The following is a 15,064-nucleotide window of genomic DNA, read 5'->3' as shown; positions in this document are numbered from 1 at the left end:
ATATATTACAGATATGTACTTGAATAGCAAATGATCTGATCTGAGATTGTGTACTGGAACGAAAACAATTGCAGCGTATGTATTTTTAAGCCATTTAAAACACACAAAAACCGTTACGTTCACTTCAACATATGAATTTAATTTTCCAAAATATTTTCGCGACTTCTTCACTGACAAAAGGAGCACGGAATTTTGTCAGCGAACAGGTCACGGTCTCAAAGTGACGAAAATATTTTGCCAAATTAAATTTGAATGTTGAAGTGAAACTAACGGTTTTTGTGTGTTTTAAATGGTTTATAAACACCTTCCACGGTGCAATTGTCATATATATATATATATATAGGCGCATGAGTGGCTGTGGTAAGTAGCTTGCTTACCAACCACATGGTTCCGGGTTCAGTCCCACTGCGTGGCACCTTGGGCAAGTGTCTTCTACTATAGCCTCGGGCCGACCAAAGCCTTGTGAGTGGATTTGGTAGACGGAAACTGTAAGAAGATCGTCGTATATACGTATATATGTGTATGTATGTGTGTGTGTATGTGTGTAGTTGTGTGTCTGTGTTTGTCCCCCCATCATCGCTTGACAATCGATGCTGGTGTGTTTACGTCCCCGTCACTTAGCGGTTCGGCAAAAAGAGACCGATAGAATAAGTACTAGGCTTCCAAAGAATAAATCCTGGGATCGATTTGCTCGACTAAAGGCGGTGCTCCAGCATGGCCGCAGGCAAATGACTGAAACAAGTAAAAGAGTAAAAGATATATATATATATATATATATACATATATAGATATATATATCTATATACATATTCATACACACACATATATATATACATATGTGTATATATACACACACACACATATATGTATATATAGCTTTATAGAGAGATTGCTAACATAAACAATACTCACAAACAGACTAGAGTTGTAGTGCTAAATTGAGCTAAATTTCTTTTATAATTCTAATGGAGGCAAATAAGCGAAAAACCAAAGGAACATGACCAATGTTCTAGCAGAAGATTCAATATATATGTGTATATTCTTCCACATTAATAAAACAATATAAACGTTCCAAATAATGCAAGTATAAAGTCATACACAGATATACGAACACGTAAGCATATAAAAATATATATAAAAATACGTTGGCGTTCAAAAATATATAAATATATAACACATATATAAATACATAAATAGATATGAAGAAATCGATATGAAATAACCCACAGTGAATTATAAATTCACAGGATATGATATAAAATAAAAATTTACAAGTTACAATACAAAGGTATAGCGAAAAGTCTGATATGATAAAACATCAAAAGTACATATTCAAATACCAGGATGATATTTAAAGGATCCAAAAGTTCCATCGATCGGCCGTTTCGGAGACGTGTCGAGGTAACGTGATATATATTTCATATTTTAAATTTTAAAAGAAACAGACACTCCCCTCATCAGGATATTTATATCATACCAAAAAATATAAAGAAAACATAGAAAAGGACAAGTCACATAATCACCCTCCAGCCATTCGAACAAATTATGAAAAAATATACTATGACATTACACTTACTCACTTCATTTAATAGTTAGCAATATCCTCTCATTAGCATAAAACTAGTATATCATGTTAAAGGTATGTGTAAAGTTCAATTCAGGCTAACCCATTATTTTATTCTGACTCCATTCCCATGTTTATATAAGAATTATATAGAAAATAGTTATCCTGGTACAAATCATACCTATTATACTCTTGCTCTTGTTGTTGGCACTCCGTCGCTTACGACGACGAGTGTTCCAGTTGATCCGATCAATCGAACAGCCTGCTCGTAAAATTGACGTGCAAGTGGCTGAGCACTCCACAGACACGTGTACCCTTAACGTAGTTCTCGAGGATATTCAGCGTGATACAGTGTGACAAGGTTGACCCTTTGAATTACAGACACAACAGAAACAGGAAGTAAGAGAAAGTTGTGGTGAGAGTACAGCAGGTTTTGCCACCATCCCCTGCCGGAACCTCGTGGAGCTTTAGGTGTTTTCGCTCAATAAACACTCACAATGCCCGGTCTGGGAATCGAAACTGCGATCCTATGACCGCGAGACCGCTACCCTAACCACTGAGCCATTGCGCCTCCACTATACTCTTGCAATCTTATATAATACGTATTAATATTTACTCCTTTAATCATTTTTTTTTTCAATTATAATTTAAATTATCAATTTTAAATTATTATTATTATTATTATTATTATTATTATTATTATTATCATTCTTATTCATATTCTTATTTTGATTTTTATTTATAAATTTATTTAAGAACGTACAGCTGTTTCCATACAAGATTCCTTAATTTCAGGAATAGAATTCCATATTCGAAACCATCAATTTGTTATATCGTCAGATAGAATTTCAAAAGGAAGTCATTTAACACCCTGCAGGCTAACGTACGACAAACTCAGAAGAGTGTGTGTTTTTTTAAACGCAAGCGTTCCATAGACACCGTCATTACCATCTATTTACAAAAATAAACACATTCAACGCATCCTTCCTGGTGACGGTATGATACACAATAGTTCATTGATGGTGTTATGATAGTTAAGATACAGACATTATCGAGAAAAAAAGAATGGTAGATGAAACAAGTGAATGGGGAGAACATTATATATCGATCGTTAACGAGAGAGCAAGTAGACACGTCAATTCGTTGAGTATATGCCTGTCAATAATACTACAGATTAACAAAATATATCCTATCAAACTCCACCCAGCTCTATCCAAACCTGCTACATATATCAATGTTTACGCAAAATACTCGGTCTATACGTGTCAAGTAAACACAAACGGATCCCACATATTACCAGATTTTAGCTACAGAAAATTTACACACAGACGCACACACACTCATTCTCTCTCTCTCTCTCTCTCTCACACACACACACACATATTTATTCATTTATTTATTTAACTGCAAATATCTTTAATATAATCAACTATCATTGAATACTACAAATCTAATGATAGTTTCTAAATGTCCATTTTGATGCACGGACACAAGAAAATCCCATTTCCATGTTAGTATTTAAGCCTGAATTGGTAGGATATTACGTGCATATGTTCAGATTTCTCTAAGCCTGCCCAGTGTATGCGCGCTCGCGCTTCTCGACATGGCGGGAGATTCATTACTGTATATAAGCCAAAGTATGTTGCAGTTAAATTAAGTTGTCTCGTGTACACAAACCTATGTTCTTGCAGATATCAGCTCTGTCGAAGATAACATCTTGCCATAGAACCAAATCAGTCTCTCCCGGAACATTTAACTTTCCATTACCATTTTCATATCGTTTTACATTCTATAACTACCAAGAAATGTATATTCACCAGATCCTTGCCAGAAATGTATCGTAAACAGGGCTGGAATATGATACTCGACAATTCTAATGTATCTCTGTATACATACATAATACATACGTACGTACGTGGGTGGTGCGTGCGTGTGTGCGTGCATGTGTGTGTGTGCGCGCGTGTTTGCTTGTGTGTGTGTGTCTACCTCCGCGTCCTTTAATATAATATACTCATACATGATAAGAATCTGTCTATAATAAACGTACTGCGAGAAATCACAATTCTCTGCTGAAAACCACTATTATCACTCCAGATAGTATATTACCAAATTTGAACTTTGATTAATTGCAATACTATTGGAAAATATTCGTTTCAAAACAATCTACTTTATTTGAACGTTTCAATCTTTTGCTTTGTCTGATTCACCAAAAGATTGAACATTTGCAGCGTGCAATGAATATCTAGTTGCCTAAATTTAAATTATAATTTGTATATTGGCTAAACTGGCAACATGACCATCTCCAAATACAACAATGTATATTTCTATTTATGTGAAAACTGTTTTATATATCTGTATATATATTTTTTTTCCACCTACGTTAAACGATAAATTGAGCTATGCGAACCAGCGTTCCAAGATACTAACTTTTACACGTATGGCTTTTACCAAAAGCGCTTCAGTTCATATATAAGAGTTGGATGTAGATACACGGTTATTGCACGGTTGTATCCGCATTCATATAAGGTTTCATGCACGCGAAATGTACACACATGCCCTCTCATACATATACAGATTCACATATCTTTCTTTCGCACTCTCAGTATATACATACATATATATATATATATATATATATATATATATATATATATTCATATGCACACAAACCCACATACATACATGTGTGTGTGCGTATGTGTATGTGTATGCATTTATGTACGTATGTATGTGTGTATGTATATACTCGTATAATATAATGTATATGCGAAGTTATTTTAGTTCACTTCAAATATGCTCAGAAATCTTCGAACAAAGGATCGAAAAATCCAATTTACATAACCCTTTAGCTTTACAGGTTTCGTTCTAATGTAAATTAGAAAAAAATGTAATTGATGCTTTTATATTTAAAAAAAAAAGCATTCCTGCATATGTCTGTTTCATTGGAAAGTATATGTTCAACATGGTAGAGTATATAAAATTATGTGGCGTAAAAGGATCCATGAGCAAAATTTGAATTGTAAGCATGAAACATTCAAACCAAATTTGTATTTAGCTGAAATTAACCTTAAAGCAAGATAAATGGAAACATGGTTGCAATGAAAGTGATTATGTTTGAATACACACAGAAAAATAAAGTATAGTATATTATTCTAAGCTCTTAATTTGTAAATTAAAAATGTGCAGAAGTTTCAAAATGTTCATTCGAAGTTTTTTTTTTGGGTGGGGGGGGTGTTCGAGCATTTTACTGGAAATATATTTGTACGGCAATTGATGCAAATTTTATGAATGATATTTATAAGACGAATGGAATAATTGTTTCTCTTCTAGATACAGATCTCAATTTTGTAGGGATGGGAAAATTCAATGCTATTGAACCATTACTTATCGACCCTAAAATTATACAAGTGAGTGTTGATCTCAGTGGGGTGCAAACACGGAGATGTATCTCAAGCAATATTGCCCGATTTCCTAACCATTCTGCAATTCAACAGCACAATGTAAATGAGACACTAAAGTTTTGAATTTTCAAAAGGCGATCAGTTATCTATAATACCGCATATTCGATTTAAACTGCTCTTAATATTCGCTTTTTTATACTGTGAAACTGCAGTTGAAGGCCTTTAAATTAATAATAATTGGGTACAAGAGGCCGACCTGGCAGAGTTGTTAGCATGCCGGGCAAAATGCTTAGTAGCATTTCATCCGTCTTTACATTAGAACTTCAAGTTGCGTCGAGGTCGAATTTATCTGTCATCCATTTAGGGTCGATAAAATAGGTACAGGTACAAGTCGAGCACTGAGATCGATATAATCGACTTATCCTCTCCCCGAAATTACTGCCCTTGTACTAAAATTTGAAATCAATATTAATCATGTATCGTTACACTCTTGTATCTGTACAAGTCTGAAACGATATATACATTAAGTCTTGAATGTAATCTGTTGAGAATTTGCTACATCGCTAGATATTTTTAAGTTGTCCTAAAGGATCAATAGCAAATAGAGCTAATTTGTTTTCTGATATATTAAACTTGGTCATATTAAGGAACGATATTGAATTTTGTAGCACAATCTTGACACAGATCGATGGAAATCGATAAATAGATCTACTTGTAATCAATGTTAACGAAATTCCATGTCCAAAATGAAAACGATATTATTGACTCTAAAGAACCTGTCCGAAATTTCTTCCGGAGTGAGAATTATTTTTTCGAACTACCAGGAATATATCTATAACTCGGTAAATCTACGTCGTTCTCTAAATTTAATTTTTCACCAATTACTCTGTACCTTTCTTACAACCACGATTTCTTTTCTTTCAGTATTGTTCCTGTCACTGTCTTTGCTATTCTTTCTCTCTATCGAGCTTTCTCTCATTCTGCTCCACTCGCTTTCTCTCTCATTCTAATCTCTGCTTTGATTTTCATTGAGCATACGAGAGATTAAACACATCCCAACGCCGAAGGTTCAGTGTCGATCATGACAATGTATCCTAATACAGATGTCACAGGTTATATATATATATATATATATATATATATATATATATTAGAAAAAATAATAAGGTACTCAGATATCTGGATGGTTGTACATTTACAGATTTTTATTAATATCTCACGTTTTTTATAAATTAGCGCTTGCATCTATTCTTGTAGAATCTCCACGTTCAATTTTTCTTCAGAGACACAATTTTCTTCTTTCTTCTTTCATCTTTCCTTTTCTTTCCCATTGACACTCATTTCATATACATAGACACACACATACACGCACGCACACACACACACACACACACACACACACACACACAAACACAAACATACACACACACACACAAACATACACACACTCTCTCATGTGAAATATTAATAAAAATCTGTAAATGTACAACCATCAAGATATCTGAGTACCTTATTATTCTTTCTAATATATAATTCCTGTACATCACCTCCAAACCTTCTAATATATATATAATATCTCTAATCAAGGCGTATAGTCTACTAGTTATGGTGTTAGATTAATAACAATAAAATCATGGGGTCGATCGGAAGCAGGTGTTTCTACTTGTGCAATAGAGTTCATATTATATTGCTCCAGTCTACTCAGCTAAGAATTAGAAGCAGCATGTTTGTTAGAAATTTCGCTTCATACGTTTAAACTGCAGCGTAGCAACTTTCGTAAAAGTCCTTTACCATACACTTGAGTCGACTTTGAGAGAAAATTTGCAGGCATGGAGTTCATTGGATGTCCGGTTATTTGTGCTTGTAATTCAAATATCCATTTAGTTGCACAGATTTGGATTAGGGATAATCCTAATTGCCTGTGAAGTAAGTGCTCAGTCACTTATATGTCAATTTGAGAAGTTGTTCAATTAATAAAATAACTGAATGCCCATCGTCGGAAATTAAGGAGTACCCTTAATATGAATGTTTACATTCATATTTATAGTAAAAATATTTACACTGCAATATGACGTCATTTTCTAAAGTTTTATATACGCATTGGGTCGAGAAATAATAGCCAAATATGGTTTTCTTGACAAAGTAAGCGAAGAACACGTTGGGTAATGAAGTTCTAAATATGATATGACTTTGCTCTTTGGTTTATTTAATTTACAATACGGACAAGAGCTTTTGGGAATTTATCATTCATAATCAAATCATTTCTTGCTGCATCTACACGTACATTTTCGGAGGTTTCTAAGTAAAGGAAATTTCATAAGAAATCGATAAAATTTTACTTGAAATTATTCATCGACATTAAACTACTTTATCACAGATATACAAATGTTCAGCGACATCTTCTGAGTTTGCTTCAGTAACATTCTAGAAATAGCATTCCTCTATATGAAATAACAAACCACTTATATATACGTCTCATTTAATATTTACCCCTAAGCCCCTTATATTCTTGGCGTATCTCTCATCTGACAGGTTGCAACTATAGAATTGCACTCGTCCGCGCTCCGCACACCGATAAAGTGCAATTTCTACTATATGGACAGCAAGAATGTATGTCTAAAATTTATAGTATATGTAGGAGAAATATTTCTTGAACATGATTCAAGAGAGCAATTAATGGAGTTCATAGAGAAGAAAGTTAATTCAATTTTTGGATCATTTCTGCAATATAAGTAACGATAATTCTTCCTACTATAAGCATAAAACCTAAAATTTGAAGGGAGAGAAGCTAGTAAATTCCATCGACCCCAGTTGGTCACTGGCATTTAGTTTATCGACTCCGAAACAATGAAAAGCAAAGTGAACTTCGGAACTCAGAACATAAAGATGGTCGAAATACTTTTAAGCATTTTGTCCAGTGGGATAACAAGACTGCCAATTCACCGCCTTAATATTGGTTTCCAATTTTGGCACAAGGCCATCAATTTCGGAGAAGGAACCGAGTCGATTATATCGTTCGGAGAGTTCAATTTGTGCTTATTTTATCGACCCCGAAAGTATGAATGACAAAATCGCCCTCGACGAAATTTGAACTCAAAACGTAAAATCGGACGAAATGCCTCTCAGCATTTTGTACCGTGAGAAAGCAATTCTGCCAATTCACTGACTGAATATTAGTAACAATAGTGTGATTGAAGTTCTTAACCTGGAAGTAGTTATATAATGAATGACGTATTTGACATTTCAGAAGTAATTATGATTATATTATAAGCGTAATAAATGGATGGAAGGCGGTGAGTTGACAAAATTCTTAGCACGCCAAGCGAAATGCTTAGCGGTATCTTGCTTGTCTTCATGTTTTGAGTTCAAATTCCACCGAGGTCCTTTGCTTTCATACTTCGCCGACCTCAAATTTCAGGCCTTGTGCCTATAGTAGAAAGGATTATGAATGAATGGTCATTTCAGTCCAGGATCATTATCTGCTAATATGTGCCGGAAATATTGTGCTGATATTCAAATGAGCAAAAATCTTTGCCTGTTACTCATATCACTTATTGTAACACTATATACTACTTTATATCGTAGTTAAACGAACGGCATATGCACTCTGCAAAACCTATAGAAATAACAGATAGAAGCCACATTGTTTTTAACTGATTGATGGTTCGTTCGAAGCAGCCAGAACTACGCTTTAACCACATATATTTACACAGCAAGGTTAAATGCATTTTTATTAGAGCATACATTGAAACTTCTTAAGTGATTTACAAACAGTACTTCAGTGCGATTTATGTTTGACTGAATTAAAATGAAAGTGCTATATTCAAGAAATCGAATTTATTTCTTACGTACTCAGCTCAAATTTTTAAAAAATATGTTCGTTTAAATTTCCATGATAATTCTTCTTTTTATATTTCTCTCTCCATCGTAGGTATTCGTGACAGCAGACACGCTTTATGCTTATGCAGTTGCATGTTTAGGAATTCTGGGATAATCTAAAACAGCTATGTTAAAATGAACAAACTTTACATTTATGAAATTACATGACATCATGTAATTTGAATTGTTTCTTATTGTAACTTATAATGAAGCAACATACCAAGAATAAGAATGGATTTGTAAGATGACGAAATTGGTGTTCAGTATAAACATCTGCAACAGAAGTTCTCCGATTGCATTTTCAAAAGAAAAATTTTAAATAAAATTATTTTCAATTGCAAGTGAAATTATTGTAATGTCACCGTGAACTGAGAAAACCTGATCATAAATGATATTCCTAAAATGGAGTGTAGTTCCTGTGACTAGAATCGGGATGGTAGTTGTCAAACAGATCTAGAGATGTTTGAATGCAATCACTGTTGCAATTTAAATAATGTTAAGTTATATTATATAAAGGAAGTGAATTCAGAGGGGAAGAATTTATGAATGACGCTTTCGGTACGTTTTGACTGGAAACGTATTTCATAACAGAAATTAACATTGCGCTTTAATAAGTAAAAAAAAAATGGAACTTAATAGAGGAAAATCATTTGGGCTAAAGAGAAATTGGTTAATGCTTGTGAATATAGAGAAATATAAGTTACTACAAGTAATCAGTTTATTTCAGCCAATAGGTAAGAGTAATCTTCCGGTCTTCCTTTTCAGAATTCGTGGATGAAGCGTCAGGAATATGCGTTATAATGTCTCTCTTATGTGTAAAGTAATTGTAAAATGTTTCAGCTACCCAAAGAAAATTATCCATATGTTTTAAGTATCATATCTAGTTATTTATAATACGCTTTAGTTTCCAAATAATCTTTCTGACTTCGAACAAGCTATGGTTTTATTCATCAATATAATGTCATGGCCTTTAGCGTAGTCATTCCCAGGACGTATAGAACACCTAGAAATTAGATTATAAACTATGTTTCTCCTTCTCGAATTACGTTATGAAAGTATTAAGAATTAAGAAATTCAAGCTAACTAATCTCGGACATAAGTTTACTTATATACGATGTTCTTCCATATTTCTCAATACTGTTTCCTTGTTTTTTTTTTGTTTCCTTTTTGGATAATATCGTTATATGCTACTTATAAAACATACTTTCCTCCTACAATCTGCATTAGATATTAATATAAGAAAAAAGTTTCCCATCATCTAACTAACACGCTATATATATGTGGGTGTATTCAATGCTTCTGCTTCCATCTTTATTTAGACTTCACTTTACATCTTTCTTCCTTGCCTTATCATTATTCCCAAAGAGTACAATCTTTCTTTAAAAATCCCATGTTTCCCTTAAGGTAACCAATTTCGCTTCCTTTTACAAAAATACTTACCCAGTCAAAAGGTAAAACATAAATCGTTCAAACTATTGGCCAATCTGAATATATTTTCTTTGTGCTGTATAAATTTATTTGTATTCTGCCTTTAATTCAGTCTAAAATGCCTAGATTTCCTAGATCGCATTCAACCATATTTATCAAATGTCAAACCATTGAAACTACACTGTAATAAATCTTTGCCAATAGAATTTTGACAAGTAATTCCAGTTTGATATCATTTTGTGTTCTTAATTACATTTCACCTGATATCCCTAGTGATTGCTAATAATTGTTTACCCTTCCACCTTGTTTACCAATAACTGGAATATAGTTACTGTGACATTTCTTTTAACAAGAGCTCACATTCTGTAACCAATTATATCGCCAAAATGAATTAAGATTGATATCCCACTTCACGAAAATCAAATGGAGAGCACTTTTCTCCTTACAGAAATAATGGCTGTTTACGTGTTGCCCACTGATTAGTTTCACTCTCATTCTGCTTATTCACCAATCCCGACTATCTAAATTTCATTCCCTCTATTACCAGACTCAACGATTACTTTTTGCAAGCTCAGCCACACAAATGCACATATGAAGTGAATGTGGTGCGCCTTACCAAGTTTCAGATTTTCCAGAAGTCATTAACATTTCAGAGTGCATCGATTGGTCGAATTTTCTTTTCATATAGTTATCATGTATAAAAAGGTTGTGCTTTCATAAAAGATGGGAAGGTGGCCTTCAAAGGCAAAGATGTCGAGCTGAAATCGGGGACTGGTTTGTCTTGGTTTTTACCTCTATAGAAAACTTACTTCATATTTAAAGCTACAGAGATCGGTTCAAAATATCAATTAAGTGAGTACAAAATTTTGCATGCAAGAAATATTTCATTTTTTTTTTTTTTTTTCAAATAAATACTTTTCTGAAACTATTTTATTTTACTTTTAACATTCTTGTAGCCCTACCTTCTTTGCGACCAGTTACGTGTGCCTTACTTGCTGTAGGCAGTGACTATAGTTTCTCTGATTTCTAAAATGTTCTCTGACCACAAAGTGATTTTGATGCATTAAATCCACAGTACGTACTATCTTTATATTTAGCATAGATTGAATTAGTCTTTATAATTTGTATAGTGTTAGCTGCTCTAATGTCGAATATTTACTTTTTTATAATCTATTATTTTAAACCGCATTATTATTACGTCATTGCTTTAAATTTATTCATATGGAAGGATTAAATCCTAAATAATTTGAAGTTTATCGGTATCCGTTATACAACTATCGAGTCAATTTCTTTTAAACTTGTTTGTCATACGTTAATATCAAGATATATCCTTTGCTTTTTTAATGAAGCCTCTATTGTGTTGCTTTATTTGAATTCTACTATGCTGCAACCTCTTTCGTCATATGTTAATTCAAATAATACTATGTTAGAGTATATAGTATAATTCAAGTGGTATATATTTAATGATGTGCTTTGTTGTATTTCTGACAAAACGTAATTCATTTACTTTTCACATGAAATGTATCGGAGCTGCTTTCAGGAAAATGTTTAACACAATTTATATCTAATTTCAGATATGCCTTCTAAATAACGAGTTTTCCCTTACGTCTGATATTTTATTAACATCAGCGGCGGTGATCCCTGTAAACTGCATCTCTATGCTTTGTTGGAGGAATTTCTGTGACACAAATGATGACCCGCAAACAGCTTTACCCTCTGAATTAATTCTCTAATAATTTACCATTTATTGAAATTACATCTTTTGATATCTGAAATATTTTATTTTGCTGTAGGCCTCTTAATTTGTTGGTGGTGCAGACACAGTTTAACATATAATTTGACCGTTCTTGAGTATCTACTCCTTCATTAGCTGCAATTTCACACGTTTGCTGAAGCGAATAATAAATCATGTAAGATCGCTAAAACGTCTGTGATAATTGAGTCGTATTTGATACATTCCGGAATCATATATTTGATGACAAAGTGGGATTTACCTTGTACTAGTGTTGCTTAAAGATTTGAGATGTTAAATAGAATGTATGCGAAAATATAGATAGCGTGTTTGTGATACAATAACTATCGTACTGCCAAAACATTATTTGGAAAATTGACATTCGAAATGCAAGCATCTCAATCATATGTGAATTTTGTCATTTCCAATTACGATCGTCACAAATTACATTATAATTTTATCAGGTATATGTTACTATTCTCAAATTACACAATACTAATACAATTATTAATGTCTGAGTCATACAGTTCAATATAGCAGAAATACAGACACATACATTTGATAACAAAGCAGAAAATCGATAAATGTACGTATATTTATATTCTTTATTACGCATATACATTCAATTTATAAATAGAAATGTCGCCCCAAGAAAAGTATCTAATCATTTGATTGATATGATCATATAAGTAAAGCTAATAAGGAAAGAGTAAACAAATTAATTAATATAATTTTAATAGAGTGCCACTAAGCACCAAGTAAATGTAGGAAAAACTCAATTTCCATGAAGAATAAGTATAGTGACTGTTGCTTAATATTATGAAAACAAACGTAAATACCAGCAGAATGAACTTTGCTTTTATCCTTTCGTAATTGATATAATATAATGCGAGCAAGTACTGGGCCGATAAAATGTATCAATAGGTCTTTGTATCCATCGAATCGACTCTTTTACTCTTTAAACATCATTCAGATTCTACCACACAGTAGACTGAAAACAATTCTTCAACAAATAGGACTAAAATATCAATTATATTTCATAAATTAGAGGAACCTCTATATACCCTAAATTAAAACCGTGCACGATAGAATTAATGACTGCACAAGAATGATTAGAATTTCTTGTTATCGCGTTATAGATTATCATACGAATGGCAAAGGCGTATATTAAAACCTACTCTTACATCAGGAAATGATCATCTTTAAATATATTTCTGAAAGTTAAAGAAACTCCAAAGATTTTAAGGAATTTCTCAGCTTTCCTTTAGGCTGTATTTCTCTGGCTACTTTTGGTCCATACCTAGACAGCTCTATTATGTTGTGATCCGAAACTAATGTCGGTGTCAGTTTCACAGCATGAATGATGTCCACATTGTTTGTGAAGCAGAAATCCAAAATGTTTATCATCTCGAGGACATACAATTTATTTGTGGATAACAGAGAAGAGATCCTCGAATTATTTGCGTTCGGAAATTAGTAGTGGCAGCTGAGGATAGAGAGACACTCAAGAATTAATGTAAATCTATTTTTTATTAACATGAGATTAGGGATATAGGTCAATATATATCAGGTTTAGAGAGGTTGACTTAGTTTAGAGTGGTAGAAATAACTGATTTGAAGTAATGCCGTGAATACGTGTATACAATCAATGTATCATACGGTGTCAAACAAATTTTAAATTATTGATGCTCAGATATCTCGGAAAAGTATGAATGTTTTATTCTGCCATGAGAAATATCCAAAAGTGCACCTCTTAGATAATTGTAGAGACTATGAAATTGATGCCCTACAGGTTTTAATGCATCAAAATCCTTGCGGAATTTCATGATATATGCATCTTTATTACTAAATTATTCTAAAATGTAACACTTCAATTACCTAGAATTGTGTTGAAAGTTTTTCAGGAAAAGTGGAAGATGGCTTATTATACAATCTTTTAGCAGTCCAGAAGCCAGTTTCATGCTTCGTATATACATGTAGATAGATAGATAGATAGATAGAAGGATAGAAAGATTGGTATGTATGTATGTATGCATGTAGGTAGGTAGGTAGGTAGGTAGGTAGGTAGGTAGGTAGGTAGATAGGTAGCTAGCTAGCTAGCTAGCTAAGCAGGTAGGTAGGTAGGTAGGTAGGTAGGTAGATATTTAGATAGATGAGACAGAAAGACAGACAGACAGACGGACGGATGGATGGATGGATGGATGGATAGATGCGTTTCCAAAGTGATTTATTTTACTTAATTTCCGAAGAAGCCATGTAATAAATTAGTACATCTTGAAAAATTCAAGCTGTGTCTTAAAAGCGGCTGCATTTAAAATCGATACCAGAACAGCAATGTTTTAATTCTATGTCAAGTAACACTTCTAATAAATCAATTAGCCTAGTCAAGTTTTACTCAAGATAATTTCTCTCTGTTTTTCATTTGTATACATCGTGAAACTCGCATTGTATTGATAGGATTACATTCAGAATTCACGTAAACAATACATGGCCTGTGACCGTAAGAGATAGTCTGTATGAGAGATTATATACGATGTTACTAAAATGAATTGTTCTAATGAGTAAAGAATCGAAAACTGATATTGATCCATTGAACCATTGACCATTTCTGATAGTCTAGATAACGTTTCTCTCCTCATCAACGTTGATGGGGAGGGGATGGTGGGGTTTACTAATTGCAGAATTCCTGTGTTATTTAGTTTCATGGAGCACTCTATGAACAATTAATACAGGGTTGGTAAGGTGGTAGTTGAACTCTGCCGATACTCTTGCTGTTGGAGTTCGATGGTTTTTTTCCTTTTATCTTTTATCTTTTATTTGTTTCAGTCATTAGACTGCGGCCATGCTAGAGCATCGCCTTGAAAAAAAAATAGTGGAATGAATCAAACCCTGTATTTTTTTAAGCTTGGTGCTTATTCAGTCGGTTTCGTTTGCCGAACCGCTAATTTACAGGAAAGTAAACACACCAACACTAGTTGTGAAGTGGTTGTGGGGGGAGACAAACACAGAGTCAAATACACATACATTCATACATACACGCACGCACACACACACACACAC

Source organism: Octopus bimaculoides, chromosome 3, assembly GCF_001194135.2.
Source record: "Octopus bimaculoides isolate UCB-OBI-ISO-001 chromosome 3, ASM119413v2, whole genome shotgun sequence".
Classification (NCBI taxonomy): Eukaryota; Metazoa; Mollusca; class Cephalopoda; order Octopoda; family Octopodidae; genus Octopus; species Octopus bimaculoides.
This window is presented reverse-complemented; position numbering follows the sequence as displayed.